The sequence below is a fragment of the Callithrix jacchus genome, chromosome 2 (genome assembly GCF_049354715.1).
Source record: "Callithrix jacchus isolate 240 chromosome 2, calJac240_pri, whole genome shotgun sequence".
Classification (NCBI taxonomy): Eukaryota; Metazoa; Chordata; class Mammalia; order Primates; family Cebidae; genus Callithrix; species Callithrix jacchus.
This window is the reverse complement of record NC_133503.1, coordinates 193,334,280-193,358,282: the sequence shown is the minus strand read 5'-3', so window position 1 is coordinate 193,358,282 and position 24,003 is coordinate 193,334,280. Positions and strand designations below refer to the sequence as shown.

The 24,003-nt window shown below is 35.6% G+C and overlaps 2 long non-coding RNA genes across 2 annotated transcripts in view; one reads left to right on the top strand and one right to left on the bottom strand.

Annotated features, from left to right (window-relative positions):
* Positions 1–9,805, bottom strand: part of LOC118151596 (uncharacterized) — a 91,104-nt gene extending 81,299 nt beyond the window's left edge. Inside the window, exon 1 of the long non-coding RNA XR_004739993.3 lies at positions 5,143–9,805. This is a non-coding gene — a long non-coding RNA (uncharacterized LOC118151596). The remainder of the gene's footprint in view (positions 1–5,142) is intronic.
* An 8,424-nt stretch (positions 9,806–18,229) lies between these two features.
* LOC144581518 (uncharacterized) lies at positions 18,230–22,595 on the top strand. The gene is made up of 3 exons (XR_013532411.1): positions 18,230–18,367; positions 19,279–19,372; positions 21,406–22,595. It is a non-coding gene; the product is annotated as an uncharacterized LOC144581518 (long non-coding RNA).
* Positions 22,596–24,003: the final 1,408 nt, after the last annotated feature.

Sequence of the window (24,003 nt, the reverse complement as noted above, 5' to 3'; positions counted from 1 at the left end):
AATTAAAAATGCCCCTGGTCATCCAAGAGCTTATATGGAAGTATACAAGGAGACTAATGTTTTAATGCTTGCTAACATAACATCCATTCTGCGGCGTTGGATTAAGCCTATCATTTCAACTTTCAAGTATAATTATTTAAGAAATACATTTGGAAAGGCTATAGGTACCACAGATAGTAATTCCTTTTATGAATCTGGGTAAAGTAAAATGAAGTAAATTCATTCTGGAATGAATTTACCATTCTAAATGCTATAAAGAGCATTCATGATTCATAGGAGGAGGTCAAAGTATCTGGGAATTAGGAAGACGCTGATTCCTACCCTCGTGAATGACTTTGAGGTGTTCAACGCTTCATTGGAGAAAATAGCTGCAGATGTGGTAGAAATAGCTAGAGAATTAATCAGAAATGGAGCCTGAAGATGTGACTGAATTGCTGTAATCTCACTATCAAACTTGAATGGATAAGAAGTTGCTGCCTATGAATGAATAAAGAAAGTGGTTTCTTACGATGAAATCTGTTGGTGAAGATGCTACAAACCTTGTTGAAATGACAGTAACGGATTTAGAATATTCCACCAGCTTTGTTGACAAATCATTGGCAGGGTTTGAGAGGATTAACTCTAATTTTGAAAGAAGTTGTAATGAAGGTTAAATGTTATCAAACAGCATCAAATACTACAAAGAAATCTTTCATGAAAGGGAGAGTCAGTCAATGTGGCAAACTCTATTATTGTCTTATATGAGGAAATTTCCACAGTCACCCCAACCTTCAGTAACCACCACCCTCATCCAGCAGCCATCACCATTAAGGCAGGGTCCTTCAACAGCAAAATAATTATGACTTGTGGAAGGACTGAATTATCTTTAGCGTTTTAAAGTAATAAAGTATATTTAACTAAAGTATGTACATTGCATTTTTATATATAATGCTATTACACACTTAATAGACTACAGAATATTATAAACATAATTTTTATATGCACCGAGAAACAAAAAAATTTGTGTGACTCACGCTTTTGCAATATTGGTTTATTGTGGTGGTCTGGAATGTAACCTACAGTGTTGTCAAGGGTTGCTTGCACCTGAATATAAAATTTGTTTTATTTTGCTTATTCAACAGTATTTCTAAGTGTCATTTATGTGATCAGCACTGTCCTGGGTGCTTGTGATACATCAGTGAACAAAGCAAACATACTACTTTTGTGGAGCTTGAATATTAGCAGCTTGGAGTGAAACAACAAACCACGTAAAATACAATGTTTGTAAAAGCAACAATGAATAGTAATTGTAATAAATATAGAAATTTTCATAATAGAAAAATTTTACAACGATTTTAAAAGCAACAATGAATAATAGTCATAATAAATATACAAATAATCTAGCATGTTAATGGAAAATGATACTGAAAAAAGGAAAACTGAAGCAATGTAAATAGAACGTGAGCCCAGTGAGTGGTGGAAAATGGAATGTTGCACTATTTAAACGCAGTAATTTGGATAAGCCTCATTGAGAAACTAACATTTTGAATAAGTATTTAAAAGAGGTGAGAGGTTTAACCATGTGGCTTCCAAAATAATTCAGGCAAAAAAAAAAAGCTAGATCAATGTCCTAAGTTAGGAACATGATACTAGTTTTTCATGAATAGCAAGATTACTATTGTGGTGGGGGTACCTTGAGCAAGAGGGAGGCTACTACGAGAGAGGTCGAAGAGTGCCCTGGAAATCGATCAGGCATTTATGGTGAAATAAACTGTCATAATTGATTGATATCTTAAACGGCTGATTTCAGCTGATACATTAAGAAAATACAATTAGGAATAAGGAGAGAAGTAGGAAAAACTTTTAAAAGAAAATGACAATAATGCAGATGATGACTGATGTGAGATGAGTCATGAACCATGGTGGTGGCATTGCAAGTAGGAAAATAAAAATAAAAATATATAAGTATTTTATATATATGTATAGACACACATACTTTGAACTCCAATAATATAAATATACTTTTAAACATTTCACATGGAACATTTATATAATTAACATTTATATTAAAGCTTAGTTAATTGTACAAATGCAGAATAAATTCTTTAAAATATAATATACAATAATTTTGTTTAAAGAGGAAACAAAATTTAAAAATGTGTTGCGTTAAAATAAGCAGTGAAATGAAAACATCTCCAAATTCAGTAAAAGCACTTTTCCAGGAAATGACAGTTATATTAATAAAAATTGTAAGCATAAAAATTACTAACACATGGGCCGGGCGCGGTGGCTCACACCTGTAATCCCAGTACTTTGGGAGGCCGAGGTGGGTGGATCACGAGTTCAAGAGATCGAGACCATCCTGTTCAACATGGTGAAACCCTGTCTCTACTAAAAATACAAAAAATTAGTTGGGCATGGTGGCACGTGCCCGTAATCCCAGCTACTCAGGAGGCTGAGGCAGAATTGCCTGAACCCAGGAGGCGGAGGTTGCCATGAGTCGAGATCGCGCCATTGCACTTCAGCCTGGGTAACAAGAGCGAAACTCTGTCTCAAAAAAAAAAAAAAAAAATTACTAACACATTTAAACTTAAAATTCTAAAAGAAATGATTACTAGAGTAAGAAAAGAAAGCAGATGAAGAAAATTAATAAAAATTAAACAATTTAACGAGTTGGAAAACAAAAGATGTAATTGGTCAATAAGTAAGTTGTTTGAAGAAAATCAATAAAACAGGCAAGATAACAGTTAACCAAATTAAGGGAAATTGAAAAAATCTAAACCCCAGAAGGTAAAATATTAGTTTCATATTAGAAATAACAAAATAAGTTAATGCACAGAAAGGCAGTGATTACTGTGCTCTGCCATAAAAATCCCTGGCCTAGATAAATTCATGCAGGAAGTATTCCAAAGCTCAGATAATCCTAAAGCAACATAAGTTGTCCCACAGTATAGACTAGGAAGGAAAATGTCCAAATATGATTTATGAAACAAGAATAACTGGAATCTTTACCCTCAACAAAGATTGCACTGTACAGGAAAGCTAAAGCCCAACCTTAATTATGAATAGTAATGCAAAAATTTTAAGAAAATAGTAGCAAGCAGAATTATTTACCTCATTTAAAACAGAAGCCACCATGACAAAGTGGGATTAATTCCAGGGACGCAAGGATGATTTCAATATTAGGAAATTTAAAAGCATAATTCACTGCATTGATAGAACTAAAGAGAAAAATTATAGCATCATCTTCATTGGTGCAGAAAAGGCATATAACAAAGTGCAACAGTCTTTGGGGATTAAAGAATACAATAAAAAAGAAAATCATAGGTAGTTTCTTAATATGAAGTTTATGTATAGAGGGCAATGGGTAAAAAGGAACTAGGGTTAAGGAAATAATATCTCGCTACTACAGCTAGAGCTTAGAGTGTGAATGTGATGAAATTGAAATAAATGGTCAAGGAGAGATCATACAGGGCTTTGCATGATATGCTGAGAATGTTTGATTTTATCTTGATGGTATTAGGAAGCCATAAAGTATGGTTAGCAGGAAATTTGAATGAACAATTTGGGATTCTGTACAGCTCACTGTACAGACTAGAGAGGAGTAAAAGTGAGGTAGGATGGGAGGCTGGTGCAAATTGTGTTGACCTGAATGATAACTATCTGCAGGCAATGAGATAGGAGTACAATTTCTGAGTGCACAGTAGGACTTTGACAAATACAGTCCTTAATTCACAGGCACTTTATAAAAAAAAAACTGGAAAATAATTTAATAATCTGACTATTTAAAAATCCTTAAAGATATTACAATAGCTTGAAGTCAATGTTTTTGTTACAAAATATTTTGTAATTACAGAGATTAATATAACATTAAGCAATAGGAAATTCGCCTTACAACTTCTGTGTCTTTTATATTCCGCTAAGGTGTAAGATGTGATTTTTGCTTTTGTTAGTAGTTTCTTGTTTTTTAAAAATATTTTATTTTTAAATAACACACTAAGGCCTGTTGGTAGTAGTGGTGGGGGAGGGAGAGCATCTAGAAGAATAGCTAAGGGATGCTGGGCTTAATACCTAGGTGATGGGTTGGTGGGTGCTGCAAACCATTATGGCATATGTTTCCTATGTTACAAACCTTCATATTCTGCACACGTGTCCTAGAACTTAAAATATAATTAAAGTAAAATTTAAAAATATATATTTTTTAATGTAATTTTTTATTTGCATTGTTTAAATAGGGCCAGAAACAATAGATGAAATAAGCTCTTTTAACAGAAATTATTGCACTTAGATATGCAAAAGACAAAATTTATATTGTGTGGGAAAAAACTCCTGAGGGGCACAGATTGTGTAACATGATTTTTCTCTAGCATTTGTACCGTGTAATTTTCTACATCCTGTATTTAATGACATGAAAGAAAGAAATCACATATGCAGTTGCATACATTTACATTTTTAAACTGTTCTTACTAGAGTTAGCATGTTGTCACTCTCCACTAAATAAATGATCTCATATTTCTTTGCTTATGAGCAATGTACATAATTTAAACTTCTATTTTCTCACTCTCTCATGGTTTCTACTATCATCGAAGTTTTTAAAGAATGAAATTAGAGACAAATACAAGATAGTATGCTATGTCTCTTTAAATGATAAATACAGTAAGCATACTGGAATTTTATGCAGGGAGCCGTTGGATTTATGGAAGTGAGGCAGTACTGTGTCTTGAAAGATGTGAAGTATTTGTCTAAACGGAGGTTAACTGAATTCCAATCCTTTAGTTCAAGTCCAGCTTCAGTTATTCCAAAAATAAATAAGACTGATTTTAAATTCAAATGCAAATAAGGATCCCATTTGCTAATTAATATTACTGATATTGAAAGTTTTATTATTTATATAGTCTTAGAAGCACAAAATTAACTATTTTTACATAGTGTTTGGGGCTTGTTGCTACTGAATTACATTTTATGTGTCAAGGCTCACCTTTTGATAATCACTCTTTTTCAATTAATGAAAAAAATAACTTAGAGATTATCTAGTTCCCCCAGCTCACTTTTGGAGTGGAAAGAAATTTAGGAGAGAGTCGGTGGCTCAGGCAGAAGCTCACAGTTTATTGAGTGAGAACTGAGGATGGGACTGAGACAACACCAGGGTCTCTGGATTCTTACCTTGAAGTCCTCTTACCCCTCTCTCCTTCAGCCATTCATTTATATAGACCTTTGATACTTCCTCAGATATTTTAAAGCTTGAACACAACTGTCGAAGGCTATCGGAAATAGTGCAAAAACACAAATTGTTTTTAAGAAATAGCTATGAGTTAGCAGAGTTTCATATCTGGCACACTGTGGGGAGTCAAAAATATGCTTTGAAACTTAATTTTATTGTCTTTTAAGTGTGACTTTTGTGGCAGGTCTTGTTTCAGTGAAGAAGCATTTTGCAATTGGCAAATTGAAATAGAGGTCTAATATGGTTCTTCACGGCCAATATTAATAGGAAATTTAATGTAAATGCAAATTATTAAGAAGTTTGAAAACTTGTGTCTAAACTGTAAATAATGGCTGTCAGCAAACATTTCAAATACACTTTTAGAGGCTCTGTGTGGTGGCTCATGCCTATAATCCCACATTTTGAGAGGCCAAGGCAGGAGGATTGCTTGAGGCCAGGAGTTCAAGACCAGCCTGGGCAACTTAGCTAGATCCTATCTCTACAATAATGAACAAACAAGCAAGTAAATGCATACATAAATACATATATAAATAGAATTAGCCAGGCATGGTGGGACATGCCTGAGGTCTTAGCTACTCAGGAGGCTGAGGTTGGAACTTAACTTGAGCAATACGTTTGAGTTTGCAGTGAGGTGTGATTATACCACTGCACTCCAGCCTAGATGGCAGAGCAAAACCCTGGCTCTTAAAATATGTTTTTAAATAAAGAAACTGCACTTTTAATATAGAATCTAGTCAATTCTTGAAAATTTCCTACAAAACCAATAATAGTAACCTTCCATTTTAAGATAAAGCAGCTGAGGCCAGAGTAAACATATGATTACCCAAGCTAATCCAATCCAGTAACGGTAGACCTGGATTCTAAATTAATCTGCTGTGGCTTTCAGGTAAATATTATGTGTATTAATATTTCTTCAAATCACCAAAAACTCAGTTGATCAACTAGATTATTTTTAGTGCATATATATTCTAACATTTTCAAATGAAGAAATTAGAAGGTAGGATACTTCTTAATGGCAATAATGGGAAAAACTGTAATTCTGTTTATTTGCAAAACAATTGCCCTAAAGTCTGAAACAGTTTTTTTTTCCCCCACAGTTTACGTTGGTGTATAAAAAACTGTGTTCTCAGATTTCTCAATGTAGTTTCCCCTATGGAGTTAAACATTTACTTGTAAATCTATTTTACCAAAACTTGGCATAATTTTACTATAGCAGAAGTTGAGACATTATCAAAGATAATAAAAAATATTAATATTTCCAATATACTCTAGGATTTGTCGGGTATATAACCTGTATGGTTGACTGATTTTACATAGGAAGCTAAAAATTTATTTAGGTGCCTTTAATGAAACATCTCAGTGATTCACTTAGACAATGGAAAATTATTTTCTAACTCATAAAACTGCTATAAGTTTTAATCAATTAACAGTTACTAGTTGAACTCCAACTATAATAAAAATAATCTCAGTTTTTACAGCACTTGATAGATAAGGCTCTCTTCTATAGATACCACCTTGTTAAATCATCATACCAATGATTGGAAATAGTGAGATAACTACATTTTATAGGCAGAAAATATGCTGCAAATGATCAAGATTACGTACCTCTGGGTTTTGCATTCTAAACCAATTTAGTTTTTTTTTTTTCCCACTTTTTACTGCATGGTATAAACGTACGAAACTTCGCAGTGTGATGAAAGCCAGTAACTTCAAGATGCTTTTTAATTTGTTAGTTAGGTCTACCAAACATGAAACAATAAAGAAAAAAGGAGATTTTCCTAGTGATTGCACTGCTTAGGGTAGGTTGAATACAGAATGCAAACCTGTAAGCAAAATCCTGCACTTCCTCAAAGAAACTTTTGGAGATTCATCTAGCTCAGATTACTCTCACCCTCCACTGTACTGTCGCATTACTTTATTTAAATGGGAACATTTTATTCATTGTGACTTGCCCTTTCTCTGATTACATATGATGTGATTTGTTCTCACCTGAAATAGCTAAGGTTCCAGAAGGCTAGACCTATTATCTATTTCACTTTTATATTTTTCTTAATATTTATCAGAGTGGTTCTCAACAAATGTTAGCTGAATTAAAAAATACATGGAAATTGGGTAGGGAGGAGTAGTACTGATTCCAATGGGAAGGAAAGATTAATGTGTTTGGGCACCTATTGTGTGTCAAGTACTAGGCAAAGCACTTTTCAATCCTCTGTAGTAATAATCACTTTAGATAGTCTAATCATTAGCCTATCTAAAATTAAATAAACTGATATTTGCACAATTAAGATTTTCTGTAGGTTATAGGTGACAAAGTCAAGAAGTGGTCCAGTTTTATTTGTCACCAAAGTACCTGCTGCTTTCCATTACCAAGTAATGTCCTCCACTTGAGATATCATTTAGTAACAGACAATAACTCACAGCCTAAGTGGGAACATCATATTTGTGATTGTGGTTAGAAGTGTAAGACTCTTACTTAAATTGTTTTCACACAATTCTGGGCCTGACACATCATATGGTTTGGCTCTTTGTCTTCACCCAAATCTCATGGTGAATTGTAACCTCAGTATTGGGGGAGGGACCTGGTGGGAGGCGATTGGTTCATGGGGGCAAATTTCCCCCTTACTGCTAATAGTGAGTCAGTTTTCATGCAATCGGGTTGTTAAAAAGTCTGTAGCACTTCCCAGTTTGCATTCTCCCGCTACCCTGTCACGACGTGCCTGCTTCCCCTTCACCTTCTGCCATGATTGTAAATTTCCTGAGGCTATCCAGCCATGCTTCCTGTACAGTCTATGGAACTGTGAGTTGATTAAACCTCTTTTCTTTATAAATTACCTAGTTTCAGGTAGTACTTACAGCAGTGTGAGAACAGACTAATACAATGTAGATTTCTACTTTTACTTTTTCAATTTTTTTTGGAGTTTTACAACAGCAAATCATTCTGCAGTCCAACAGCAAATCATTCTGCTTGTAATAAATGAATTTTCCTCCATACGTTGACCAAAGTCCAGTTCTTGCTCTTAATTTTGTTAGGAAAATGAATGAGACGTCTTGAGTGCCTTGAGAATAATCTTCAATAGTGACTCCCTTAATCATTTACCTTGTTTTGTTGCCCAGGCTGATCTCGACCTCCTGGATGCAAGTGGTCCACCTGCCTCTGTCTCCCAAAGTGCTGGAATTCCATGTCATGACCAACCCTGCCTGGCCAAGTATTTCCTTATAGTGAAAGATATAATTTCCTGACAGAGTCAGCATACCTAGTGGTCCAAATGCAGCAGAAAATCTTGAGAAATCAGTGAATCAGAAAGAACCTTGATGAAAGCAATAATTTAGAATGGCTTTCCATCTATTCACTCATAGTCATTCTTAAGTACCTCCTATGAGCCAGGCAACTTGCTTAGATATTGAGATACAAAGCTCAGCTATGCTGACTGCCACAGGCAGTTCACATTCTGGTAAAGCTGCAGTTATTTAAACAAGTTTTTATAACACAATGATAAAAACCCAAAGAAACCCAAAGAAGAGCAGAATTATAAACTATTTGATGATGTCAGGCTTTGCTTGTTTAAAACATTCATCTCTCCAAACCACATGAAAAATATTTCCTCATCAATTCCTTTCAAGTGTCATATTACTATGCTTCTATTAGCTTTTGCAGTTATAGGTGTTTTCTGGCTTGTGCCAGGTGATCAATAAATGTGTTTACCAGGCTTGCTAAAGGTGACAAATGAGCTCAGAGGAAGTTGGTAGATCTGAAGAAAGCAGCTAAATTTGAATAAGAACAAATGGAGAGTGAGATGTAACTAAGGAAAATAGAGACAATTTTTGCTTTATTAAGCTTTATCAATGCATTTCTTATACAGTGCAACCTACTAAATATCCTCAAAATACGCTGCAAAACCTTTGCATTTGTTAAGGCTTCCAAGAAGGTCTAAATCGGAAAGCGCATAGATGGTAATGCCTACAATTGTAAATATGAAATAGGTTCTCTAGTGAACTTGTGCTCTCGGAGTGGTAATAAAGGTTAAGTACTCACTCAACGAGTGGAAGCTATTTGAAAATTTTTCATTTTATTTTAGTGGGCAATCCGAAAATAAATGGTAGTCCAAAGTAAAGACATTTTCAAGTTCTCTCTAGTGACAACATAAGAAAGATAAGTGATATATAGCATTTCATCTCTAGAAGCTAGCAGAAAAATACGTGAGAAATAAAGTAAAACCCCTGGATTTAATATTCTCAAGACTATGTTTTCTTTCTTTTTTATTAGAAAAATTCCAACTCATTTAATATTCTTGTATATTTAATATTCTTGTATATTACAAACACTCGAGGGCAATGGTACAGTTTCTGAAAACAAAAATGAATAAACGAAAATGGAAGGAAGAAGAAAAAAAGGAAGAGTAAGAAGGAAAACAGTTCGAGAATCATCTGGAGATGTCAAGTTTGTAAGGTCGGTTGCCTTGCCGGGAGTCAAACGGACACATTCATCACTCTCTGGCCTGATAACTGCCTCATCACCCGAGCTCATTATCTGGCCTCGCCATATGGCTTCCCCCACACCCACCTCTGCGAACCATACCCAAACCCACACTCAGCACTAAATTATGCATCCAACCTTCAGCCTACTGTTAAAAAACTCTGCAGAAAAAATTTTTAAAGAAGCCCCACCATACCCTGCCCAACAACAGCCTGCCCCATACGCCCCTGGCAGGCCCACTTACCCAAGGTCCCGCTCGCCTACCAATGGCAGCTAGTTTCATGTACTTCCTACTTTAACTCCATGTACTTCCTGCTCCTCAACAACCAATAGAAATGCCTTCTCTTTGTTTTCCCAGTAGACAATCAAGGCCCACTTACCCAAGGTCCTGCCAGCCTACCAATGGCAGCTAGTTTCATGTACTTCCTACTCTAACTCTATGTACTTCCTGCTCCTCAACAGCCAATAGAAATGCCTTCTCTTTGTTTCCCCAATAGCCAATCAATTGCCTGCCCTCCCCATAAAACTCCATGCCCTAAACAGCCAGGCATGACTTCTCTGGCCCCACCCTAAACCACAGAACCTTGCCCAGGAGCTGAATAAATTAGCTTCTCACTTTCTTGTACTTGCATCAGTTTCCTCATTTTACCTCAGCAGTAAATCTTACAAGGTTGACATCGTGAATTTTGAAATAACAGATTATTGATTTGGGTATATCATGCTGCTCCTCTTGAGATCTTTGAGAAACAAGCAGTATTTCTTTCAGTGTTTAAATGGCATCATTCCTTATGTATACATTTGTGCCTCTCAAAGCAATATGTTTACTAGACCTGGAACTTCTCCAGACTCCACCCCCTGATATGCTAAATAACAATGGCAATCGCCCTCTCATCACCACAATTTCATTAACAAGCAAAAACATTTTACCCTTTTTACTGCCCCTCCATTTACATACCCTTAGGAGCCTGGCCTTTCTCCTGATTGAAACTATGTATAGAAAGGGATTGGATGAATCAGAACATGCCGTGTTTGGTTTTCTGTTCTAGTGTCAGTTTGCTGAGAATAATGATTTCCAACTTCATCCATGTCCCTGCAAAGGATGGGAACTCATCCTTTTTTATGGCTGCATAGTATTCCTGGTGTATATGTACCACATTTTCTCTATCTAGTCTATCATTGATGATGGGGTGATGGATGCAGCAAATCACCATGGCACCTGTATACTTATGTTACAAACCTGCACGTTCTTTACACATACACCAGAACTTAAAGTATAATAAATAAATTTTTTTTAAAAAAGAAAGGGATTGAATAGAAAGAAAAAGACTGAATCTCAATTAAGGTTTTCTTGTTGTGGTTGTTAGATTGTTTTTGTTTTGATTTTGTATTCATGAAACAAAACTCTATTTTGGTTAACTGAGGAAAAACATAGTCAAAAGGTATTTATCAGAAGAACTAGAGAAGTCACCTAAAAATTAAAGGATGGTTAGAAATCAATGTACTTCCTAGAGTTTCTGGACCTTTCTTACTATTTTTGTCACTGCCTTATAGGATGATTTGTACCCAACAAAGTGATTATATGATTATCTTTTATCAGATTTTAAATCTCCAACAGGGAATGCTCTTGGTGCAGTTTGAGTCATGAAGCTCACATAGGAGTCCCTCAGCTTGATCCACGGAGTAAGCCTAGGATGGGCCACTGGGTAAGTACTGCTGTGTAAATTGCCTTATGCAACTAGACATAGTCTATTAAGCCTTTGCAATATTTTAAATTGTTTGACTTAGGTTTAAAAATCAGAAGGTGCTGTGAAAACACTTGAACATCACTTTGAAAATGTTATTCTCAAAATATATTGAGATGGTATTTCCTCATCTCTGCAAATGACTAAAGTCAAGAAGTGTTCCCCTTTAGATGGGGTATTCACTCCCTGTGTGTCAGATAATGAACGTCAGTCTTTTAAGTCACCAAGCTGGCCCTTGCCAATTGAGTGTGTGAGTCCCACATATATGAGTGAGGTGGTTCTTAGAAGTGTTATTCTCTTGGAGGGACAAAGAAGCACGCTAAGAGAAATTTATTGTAAACTTTATATTCAAAGCAATGCCATTTTAAAAAGTAAAAAATATGTGCAGATATGATGCATCAAATGTGTAGCTTTAATTTTTCCTTGTTACTATTATCTCCCTAGACAGAAAAAATCTAATAACTACCTCTAAACATAGAAATAAAAGAAAATTATGTCCATTTTCAAGAAATAGCCATGTGCTATTTATAATTCCTTTTAAAAAGCAAGTAGGTTCCTGGAATGTGCTGACTATCCTGTTTTTGGAAACTTCTCCCCTGCTCATTAGCTTTTTCACACAAAGTAACAGGACAGTTCCAGCAGTAGGTACTGTTAATTCATTATATAGTGGATTGAATTTTCAACTTTACATTTCTGTGATATCCCATGCATATTTATTCCTCATTAAAATGATTTCACTTGTGTACTTCACTTTTGGCTTTTATTTTTTGGCAAAAATACTGTTTTCCCCCTTTTAGCTACATTTCAACATGCTATTTGTTCCAATCAGCAAAGTATTTTTTTGCTCTTTTTTCCTATTTTTTTTTTAAATCAAGTTCAAAACAGTTGGTAAACAGATGTCTTTTGAGAAAGGAAACAATTTGTTTTTGGGGATTTCTATTTCCAAGTAAAATAGAATTTCTATTTCTAAGTGAAGTAGAAATTCTTGAAAATTTACCCCTCAATTATAAACAATGGGAGTGATAATATTTCTAGCTCTCACTATAATAACTAGATTTTAAAAAGATTTTTGAAAGATAAAATGGTTGCATTGATTTTCATTTTGAAGAAATATTACAATTGGGGATTGAAAAGGGAAATTAAACTAACATCTAAACTTGGTACATCTTTCTGAAAATCAGAGTAAGCTCAACATTTGAGAATTTTCTCATAGTGAATGCTTAGTCATAGTAGTTATTCATATACCTGGACACAGTTTTCAAATTGCAACAATATGCTGAACTCATGATGTACTGTATTGTTTAAGCCAATTGTTGGAAATATGGATGAAATAATAGAATAATTGTAGTCATATAGTTAATTTGTGCAAATGAAATAATAGTATGATTAGAATCTTTGCTTTCTTTGATATAGAATTAATTGTATCCATCAAGTTACTTTGCCCATTTCTAATCAATATTAAGAATTTACCTTATATCATATTGAACGTTTATTTCTTATGGTAGTCGTAAATAGCTTGGTAAGCAGGAAAATATACGAAACACACCAGACCTGACAGAGTACTGACCTTGATTTCTGTTTGGTAAGAATTACTCTTCTATGAAATCTTGCAATAAGTCTCAATTAATCCTTCATCTACTGAAATGATATAAATACAGTTTAGAATCAGCATAAATGTGAGTTTTCTGTTTGTATTGGTTGTTGATTGCTATATAATACACTGCTACAAATTTAGCAACTTTAAATTATTTACACTTATAGATCAAAGTCCAGACAGGAAGCTGGGCACAGTGTCACATGCCTGTCAGTCCAAACTACTCAGGACCTGATGCAGGAGGATCACATGAGCTCAGGAGTTTAGGGCTGTAGCTCACTATAATTGTGCCTTTGAATAGCCACCGCACTCCAGCCTAGGCAATAAAACAAGATCTCATCTTTTTAAAAAGAAAAAAAAAAGCCAGGCATTGCTTAGATTGGGCCAGTTTTTAAAGTGTCTCATAAAGCTGTAGTCAAGGTATCAGCCTGGGTTGAGGTATCCTCTGAAGACTCAACTGGGGCAGGATCCAATCCCAAGTTCTCATGGTTGTAGGCAGAATTGATTTCTCCTTGGGCTGTTGGAATGAGAGCTACAGTTTCTAGCTGTCTGTTGGCCTCAGGCCACCCTCAGTTCTTTGTCTCATTGGCATTTCCAAAATAAAAACTCACTATGGAGTTACAATTTTATATAACATCATCATGGAAGTGACATCCCATACCTTTGCCACATCCTATTGATTAAGAATGAGTTGTAGGTCCCACCCAAAGACAAGGGAAAAGAATGTATAAAGTATGAATACCAAGAGGCAGGGATCATTGGGGCCTATCTTTGAGTCTATTTGCCATGCTGTTGCACATACTAAATGTTTTAGTCCTTTTTAGATTCTACTGCACTATTCAAGATAAAATATTAAAGCATAGGCACTGCAAAAGGTGTGTTTTTATGTTATTAAAATCTGCATTAAATAAATACAATAGTGCACTAAATAAAATTTGCTATTGTATTTGACCTTATGACTTATTTTAGTAATACTTCATTTGAATTACATCATATATGGAGAATTGTGAGACTGGTCACTATATCTCAAGGCCATAAGTAAAACTTATTTGTAAACTTCTTTGTGACTATGCCTATAGCATTTGTGAGAAAAAATTTACCAGAGATTTTCCAATTTAGGCACAGATTTGTATATATTGGAATGAATAATTTTGATCCAAGAAGAAGGTTTCATTTTGATCAATGAAGGCTTCCCAGCCTCAAATTCCATCAGTACCTTCAGATAACTTGGGAATGTCATCACAATGTAAGATAAACTTGAATGCCATATGACATATTCTAAATATGCCTTGAGTGACATATTTAAATATATGTGCTTTAAAAAAGGCACTTCTGATTCCCACGGGGAAAAGCTGTAGTATGACAATCAAATTAAGAATAATAATTTGAGGGACAAATATGCTACAGTTAAAGGGGGCAAATTAAAAACTTTTCTACTCAATGAATAACTTTTCTTAGTTGTCATGTTATTTGGTTTTAATACAGTGATATTAGCTCTAATCAAATACAGTAATAAGTCCTGCTTAGATAAATCAATCTTTCTTGAAAACATACACTCTTGTGTTACATATTGGTAGATTAGGTGCTGCATAAACCAAAAATTTCCCTATTTATGAAATTTCCCCTTTAAATAATGAGCTCTGCTAACCAAGTGGTATCCACTTTTGGAGGCACTGCCAACTAAAATATCTATTTATGTAAACTGGAATTAAAACATTATAGTCCACTTGTTTGCTTGATTCCTTTATTTGAAGTAACCTAAACATATAACTTACCCTATTCATAAGTTTATATTTTGAGGCTTATGTATATAATTTTAAATTCATGTTAAAGGTAAATGAATGACTTAAAAGCAAAATTTCCCAGCTTTTTATCCAGGTTTATTGTCATTGTACCCAATGTTGCTTATTGCCATTTAATCCATTTTATTCGATTGTCATTGTATCTACTAAATAGAGAAATTGCTAGGAGATTGAAATGCTGATATAATTCAATATAGTATCAGTAACTCAATTGTTGAATCTACCTTAGGACATTCTACTGCATCATCTGGACTTTTTTTGAGTACCTTTCTACCAATTAGTTTTTATCCTTAGAAAAAATTATTAATATAACTATTTATAGTTTCTTTACATGTACTCTCAGAGTGGTAATAAGTGATTTAAATAACACATTTTCACACTTCTATATAAAATACAGATTGAGAAATTTCTAGATGATGAGATAATCATAAACACATGTGTAATTGTCTTTTCTTACCCTACTGCAATGCTTTTCATACCCAGCTTTAGGAATGTATGTGGTTTAAGAGTATAACAATAATCATTAATGCAAAGCAGTGTGAAAAGTGTTAGCATAAATAAATATATTAAAAACAAAAATTGATAATGAATAATTTTAATTCAACATAATGAAAAACAAAGTGAAATCAATTTATACTATCCCAAACTTATTGTTACTCAGTGGCTTTGAAAGTAATAATTAGAAAACAACTACAGGAAAATTCAACATTTTATGCGCAACTGAAAAATACTTTAAGCCCATCTGAAATAAGTGACTAGAATTTACTGATTTGTATGTTTCCAGTAAGTGCATTATAGTATTTGGTATTTACTGAAATGCAATTACTTAAGAAGCAGGTCAAATCCAATTACAAGAAGCTAAACATTTACTTCAGATATTTTGCTTTATAATATTTAATATTTAAAATTCTGATTAACAACTCACGTAAGAGGATTATTTCTATTGGTAATAAATTTTAAGTTAAAAATACATGTGTTGTTATGTAAAAGATAAAGTGATTATTAAAAAATATTTAGCCAACTTCTGTAAAAATATAAAAATTATAGATTGGTTCATTTGATATTCAAAAGAGAGGCCACAAAACAGTCTAGATATTTTAAGTCATATTTATACAATTTAATACAGTTGGTTGACACATTGAGTTGGGCTGGCACATCTTTTTCTATGGTCATTAACTTCGAATTGTGCCTTACGCCCAACTTTAAAGCTTGTGCTTTCTTTCTCCAGATGAACACATTTGCATTCATCTAAACCTACTTCATCTTAAAGCTCCAACAGAAGTTATTTGTTTTCCTTTAGGTCTTATCCTTGTCTTTTAAAATGCTTACTCTGCTCAATGTTACTGTCATCAGATGTTTTGACATTGAAATATGTGCTGCCTTGCTCTGAAATATGTTTTCATATGTTTATGCAGGAAAGTTCTAGGGCTACAAAAAATACAGTGTCATCTTTGGTTCATTGATTCCAGTCTTGTAAGACTTTGTCATATGAATGTCATTATATACAGTGACTATTATTACACTCCTGCTAAGTGGAATGGTAATTCTGGATTTGCCTTACCAAAAGTAGAGACTTTAAGTAGGCAAGTACCATTCAAAGGCTTCCACAAACTTGATCTATGTCACCTGTTGGCTTACATATGACCATTTTCAATCAGAAATGCTTTACTGTTAAGTAAGACTAAATTTTTATGATAAAATGCAAAGATAACACATCATTTTGGGGGTTACATTAGTTTGGCAAATTCTTTTGGGAGAGTGAATTTTGAAAACAGAGAACTTGAGAGAGAACATTGCAATCGGTATATGGAATATAGTACTAGATAACACCAGATATCACCAAAGTTTAAGAACTGGTCTGAAAAGGAGAAGAGCATGCAAAATATTTATGTTAGATGCAAACTCATCAACTTTTAAATACTTCATTTTCTTCCCCTTACAAAAATTATGCCACTTAGTTGCATAGAGTGGTAGATGAATACGTGTCCACTCTCTTTGTAATTTGTATACTTCCTTTCTGAATAGAGTTCAATCCTTTGAATTTACCTGATCCTGAGCAAATTTGAGGGTTGATAATGTGTATAGATTAATCTAAATGCCCATAATTTTTGAAAATGTGTAAGTTACTTAGTCTACGTATTAGTAGTTGTCAAAAGGACATTTAGATGTTTACTGCTAGTTGATAGTTCATAAAATTGATTTTCTTATTTAGTGAATTTTAAACAGCAATTTGTGCCAGGGTATCTTTGTTATTTTTGAGGAGGAAAATAATTTGATTCAGTATAGTAAAGTTCTGGCTTTAAATGGTAATCCAAATTACCAGGTGACCTTTATTGAATCCAAAATTAAACCAGAGGTGGGAGAATCATGGGCATCTGAGTAACATATTACCTCAGTGGCTGTTAATTTATTCTTCAAATTTGGCAAATAAGACTTCTTAATTTTACATTTTTAGATGATTTGCCTTCTCACGAAATCACTGGCCTAAATATGGTATGAAAAAATTAAAAACAGGTTTTGATCAGTTAGGAAATTCACAGTGTTTTTGCTATATGATGATTTGTTTTCTACAAAAACTGGCCTGTGTTTCGTAATTTTATAAAAACAACATTCATTGTTATTTTGACTTTAAACTTTTTTTCTGTACAGGAACTGCAAAACTGTACAAAAATCTTCACAGTTTTTAATACTAAGAACATATATCCCAGAGAATGGGGCTTTCACTTCTGGACACACATAAGTGCAATTTAAGCAGAATGTATACTTTTAATTTATACACATCTAGCTTTGCGACCTAAATATGTGACTAAAATTTGTCTGATAAATACAAAGCAACACATTTGTAGGTATCATACTTAGTGGCTTACCTGTGTGATAGGGATGATCTGCCTCTCCTCAACATACAGTTATTCAGGATCCTGATCCATATTTAATAAGACATTATTAACACAAAGTTTACTCTTTATAATGCAGTTTACATGCTTAAGATTTTAGTCCTACAATCTAGTTCACATGTAAACAAATTGTAAAATACATGTATTTGCTTTTCAAGACTTATTTGTGTATTTTCAAAATGTCAGATATACCCAGTTTACTGTGATTCAGTGACCTATTCTTATAAGCTGAACAATGAATGCAGTTAAAGAAAAATACAGATAAAACACTGCCACTTAACACATCACTATACTGGTTAGACTTTGAAACATTAATCAAAGCACACTAAGCACTTAATCTGGAATGTGTGGAAGAACAAAAAAGATCTCTGAACATTGATTGAAGGAAGAAGAGTCTAGCACCGGAGACCTGTAATCATGATGGCTTGCACTGCAAGATGCTGATGATTGCCATAGCAACAGACTGTGTTTTGTTACATCATGGAAATCAGGAATGTGTGAGTTATGAGTGCAACACCCCACTGAGGGGACAAATTCAAAGCTATTATGAGAAAGGGTAATATAAAATGTAGTCATAGGTAAAGATGAGCATTTTGAAAAGGGTAATAACAAAAGCACACAAAGATAGATGAGCAGCTCATGAAAATTCAAGTCTACTTTTGTAAGTGAGGCTTTTACTTGTAACCATTCTTAATCACTGTTATCACTGGCTTATTTTCTTCTTCCTTTTGTAAAATAAGACACAACCGCAAGCAGCTTTGAAAAGAAAGTTCAAATTTTTTACGAGGTTTTATTTCCTAGGAGACTATATTTTCGACTGCTATCAATTCAAAGAGAAGTAGAAAAGATTTTTAACTTTCACATATTGTAAATATTGTACTCATCAAATATTCAACTGTGCTTATACGGAGAGGTTATCGATGTCACATATTAAAGGTACATACATGTTCCTAGCACATGTACGTGTATTTCATTGTTATAAAGCAAGTTAGATTCAAATGTGTTGATATGTTATCAAGTACAGCACAGATTTCTATAAGAAACCCATGTTTTAAAAAACCCTTAGGATATTTAGAATTGCATTTCTAATAGTGTAGTGTGATGTCAAAGTGGACTAATGTTGCTATAGATAGCAATAATAAAATCTAAACATAATGCAATAAGCAGATACCTGAAGGCACTGGGGAATGAAGAGAAGCAGGCAGGTGTGGAACACAGATTCTGACAGAAGCTGTATGGTGTGAGTTCCCCCCTGTCATTTCAGTATGAGGAATAGGAGCAATAAGCACATGTGGAGCCAGGAAGAAAGTAGCAGGGGAAAGACCACAGTCTGCCTGGTCTCAGGAGCCACAGTTAAGAGTCAGGAAAACTCAGCCCAATTGAAAGTGGGGGAAGATACCTATGACAACATCTTGTATTACATCTTGGGGAAAACAGACCCACCCTTAATCTGGTGGGCACAATCTAATCAGCAGTCAGCTAATACAAAGCAGTCAGAAAAATGTGAAAGGATGACACTGGCCTAGCCTCCCAGCCTACATCTTTTTCCCATTCTGGGTGCTTCTACCCTAGAACATTGGACTCCAGTTTCTTCAGTTTTGGGAATTGGACAGGCTCTCCTGCTCTTCAAGCTTGCAGACAGCCTACTGGGGGACCTTGTGATTATGTAAGTTAATGCTTAATAAACTTCTATTAGTTCTGTCCCTCTAGAAAACCCTGACTAATAAACAGCTTTTAAAGTGGTCATGTATGCAGGCTGGAATTCACTTTGTTGGTGAATCCTAGAAGCCTATCTCTCCATGAAGAGAGTGTTAGAGGCTATTCTGGTAAGGGCTCAGAAAAAGATGTTAGCTGTAGAGATAGTTAAAATCTTAGAAATTGCTTAAGTGGTCATCATCAGAATGCTGATAGAAATATAGTCAGTTAAGTTCATTTCAATGAGGTCTCAAATAAAAATAAGGAAGAAAGTATTGAAAATGAGAGGAAATGCCATCTATAAAGTGGCAAAGAACTTGGCAGTATTTTGTGGAAGGCAAAACTTAAGAGCAATTGTTAGAATAGATTGCTAGGCAGACACAAGCAGGGCAGGAGAGGCACCCCAACCCTCGCAAGAATGTTAGGCAACCTTAACAACCACATGATAGCCATGTGGTCACTAAATGGTCTGTCTAAAATAATAATTGTACACAGCCAGCAGCAGGGAAAGATGTCTCCCAATAGATAGAAAACACCTGAAGTTGGTGATCAGCAGCTTCCAACAAGATCTTAGGAGTTGGGCGAGCAAGCTCAAGCATGCATACTGAGAGGCGAGTGGTGGAATTTAACTGGTATAATATCTTCCTCTAGGAACATTTGACTAGTAGGGGAAAAAATGCCTCTTATATGGTTTGGATGTTTCCCCACCCAAATCTTATCTTGAATTGCAGCTCCCATAATCCCCACGTGTTGTGGGAGGGACCTGGTGGAAGATAATTGAATCATAAGAGGGGTCCCCACACAGTTTTCGTGGTAGTGATTGAGCCTCATGAGATCTGATGGTTCCCTAAGAGAAAAACCCTTTTCACTTGGCTCTTATTTCTCTCTTGTCTGCTGACATGTAAGACATGACTTTTGCCTTGTACCATGATTGTGAGTCCTCCCCAGCCACAGGGAACTGTGAATCCATTAGACCTCTTTTTCTTAATAAAGTACCCAGTTTGGGGTATGTCTTTATCAGCAGTGTGAATACGGTCTCATATAGCCTCAAATGAGCATGTGCAAAACTTCAGTAAACACATTGCACACGCAGCCCCTCCCAAGTGCCAGCAGGCCACTGTATTTGTGGAAAGGCTGCCCCAAGGAAAAATCAAAAGAGGAGACACATGAACCTCAAAACCATGACAATGTATAAAATCCCCAAGTCAAAGGTTGGATGCAGCACTTGGATCTCTCAAGTTGCCTATGTGGCCCTCTTCCAACAAGTGTACTTTACTTCCTTTTATTCCTGTTCCAAAACTTTTAAATAAACTCACTCCTACTCTAAGATCTCTCTCTCCCTCCCTCCCTCCCTCCCTGCCTTAAAACTATTTATTTTTGCCTCTTGGCTGAATTTTTTCCTCTGAGGAGGCAAGAATTAAGTTGCTCCAGACCCATCAGATTTGCTGCTGGTAACACAATGAACTAAGGTATTTGGTGGAAGAAATCTCAAATGAAGTGTTGAGGGTGCTACATGGCTTCTCTTGATTCTTATACAAAATGTGAGACGGAAGGATGAATTAAAGGTAGAATTTATAGTAAAAAGAGAAGCAGACTTAAAAACCTGGAAGATTCTAAGTCTGACCGGAATGTAAAGAATAAAAAGGCGTGTTTTGGAGAGAACAACAAAGTCCTCCAAGTGACTTTTGATAGTATCAGCATGCATGGCAATGAAAGAGTAACCCCAAATGCATTTTGGAGATTTTCTTGGCTGCCACACCCATCAAAGGACAAGAGTGCCAGGGCCCTGAGGGCAGAATAGTTTCAAAAAAGGGGTCTAGAAAACCCACGGGATTTTGGGGCCCACTGCCCAGTGCTTTCTCATGTCTCTGCTGCCTGAATACTAGTGAAGCACTTTTTGGCTGCCCCAACCATGGCTCAAGGAGTCCAGGTACACCTTCAACTGACTCTCCAGAAGGCACAGGTAGTAATCTTGGTGATGTCTGTGTGGTGCTAACTCTGCAGGTACACAGAGTACAAGAGCTGTGGGAGCATGACTACCTCCACCTGCATTTCAAAGGTTGCCCTGGAAAGCCTGGATTCACTGAAAAGCCTCAATGATCAGGCAGAGAACTGCTATAGCTAAGAGCTTTTGCAGAGAGTCCCTGTTAGGGAAATGCCTAACAGAGCTGTGGGGTCAGGGCCATTGCTGAGAGCCCCCACTAGAGCAATGTCTGGTGAAGCCATGGGAGGGAGTAGGGTGAGGGAATCCCCCAAACCTGTAGCACTACTAGTGTGCAACTGCAGCCTGGGACAGCCACAGGTATAAAACTCCAAACTGTAAGAGCTGCATTGTAGGCTTTTCCAAGCAAAGCCTTGAGGGTGGACACTTGTGGGCTCAACCTATGCCCCAGTGTATCTGGAACATGAGACACAGAGCCCGAGAAGATTATTTTCAGGCTGTAAGATTTAATGTTGTTTGCCTTGTTTGGTTTTGGACTTACTTGGGACCTGTTGCTCCTTTCTTGTCTATTTCATCTTTTGGACTGGGAATGTCTATTCTATGCCTGCCCCACCATTGTATTTTGGAAGGAGGTAAGTTGCTTGATGTTTTTCAGGCTAGCAGTTGGAGAATTTGCCTGAGGCTGAATCACACTTGAAATCTCACCTATCTTTGGCTTAGATGATATTTAGATGAGACTTTGGCCTCAGACTTTAAAATTGATGCTAGAACAAGTTAGAACTTTGGGAACTATTGAGATGAATTATTTTGCATGTGAGAAAGTCATGAATCTGGGAGGACAGGGATATAATGCTATGGTCTGAATAATTCTGTCCTTCCAAAATTCATATTTAATCCCATTGGGGCGATATTACAATGTGGGACCACTTGAGAACTGATTAAGCCATGAGGGCCCTGCCCACATGAATGGGACTAATGCTCTTACATCAAAGGCTTCCAAGAGCTTCTTGGCCCCCTCATCTCTTCGTCATATGAGGACAGACTGTTTGACCTATTTCTTTCTGAAGGATGCAATAACAAGGCGTCATTTTTAGGAGCAGATCAAGCCCTTACCAGACACCGATTCTTTCAGCAACTTCATCTTGGACATTCCATTCTCCAAATCCACAAAAAATACATTTCTATTATTCTCAAATTACCCAGTCTGTGGCATTTTAATATAGCATCAGGAATGAATTATGGACAGGCACATTTAAAGCAGATTTTATTTATTGCATGTAAAGAAAATTTCAATATAACTAGATTTTTAAAAATACTTGCATTTTTAGGTTGTTGATATTGAAACAATATGCAATTTAATTATAATTTTATATACACACATAAATTGATGTACTACATTTATAGAAGTTATTGTGAAGATGAATTTGTACTGATTATACGTGAGATGATCTATAGCTTATTACAAACTTGCTATTTAGTACATAAAAACAGTTTTGATGTTCATCTCATCATTTCAGTAATGTTTGTCTGAAACTAAACATTCTGCATAAATTAGCAAGAAAGCTACAAAGTTGTGCTAGTATGTTGTATAGGTAACATTCTGATTCTACTAAATTCAGCCAGAAATTATTGAAACAAAAGTGTTATCTAAAGACTCATTCATTTTAATCATTAAAGCATACTAAAATTTATTTAATTGCTGTCTTGTATTTTACTTAAAATGAATAAAGTAATGCAGGAAATATTTTAGCAGCACATAGTCCAGTTTTCACACAATTGTCTTGAGAAAATAACTATCATAATTTAGTAAACCTAATAAAAATAGCCAGGGTTTATTTTCAGAAAAAGTCTAATTTTGAATCCCGAATTTTTTCCCATACGATGTAAGAAAAGTTACCTTCATGTTTACAACAGTTACAAAGGGGGCTGCAAGGAACAGACGACCCTGTGAAACTGGCGGAGGCAGGTACCAGAATCTCCCCTGGAGCCTCCAGAAGAAACCAACCCTTTGGACGTCCTGACTCTAATACCGTAAGATGGTTTTAAAATTTCCGACCTCCAGTCCTCCAGACTTACTGGCATATTATTTTTTAATTGTTACTGTAACAACCACACAAATAGTGATGTAAAACAGCACAGATTTATTATCTGAGCGTCTAGAGGCCAGAAGTTTAAAATCAGTTGCAATTTACAGCAGGTAGGTGTCCATACGGCTGGTTTCTTCTGGAGGCTCCAGGGGAGCCTGTACCTGTTTATCCAGCTTTATGAGGCCACCTGCACTTCTTGCCGCCCTGTTTCCACCTTCAAAGCCAGCAGCACAGCATACTCCAATTTATTCCTCTCTAATTCTGAACTTCCTGCCTCTCTCTTACAAGAAACATTGTGATTACATTGGGCCCAGTGGGATATTCCACAATAATCTCCCCATTCCCAAATCCCGAATTCAGTCAGATTTGCACATTTTGTTTTGCTGTGTAAGGTAGCATATTGCTGAGTCTGGGAATTAGGATAGGAACATTTTGGCTGTGCAGTCTCAGCCTACAGCAACCAAACATCCTGAATGGTGCCATCAGTTGAGGCTTCTGTGGTGACTACAAAAGACAAGGGCCTTGACCTCACGGACTTCAAAGTAGGGCAGGAATTTTAATAAATCCTATCAA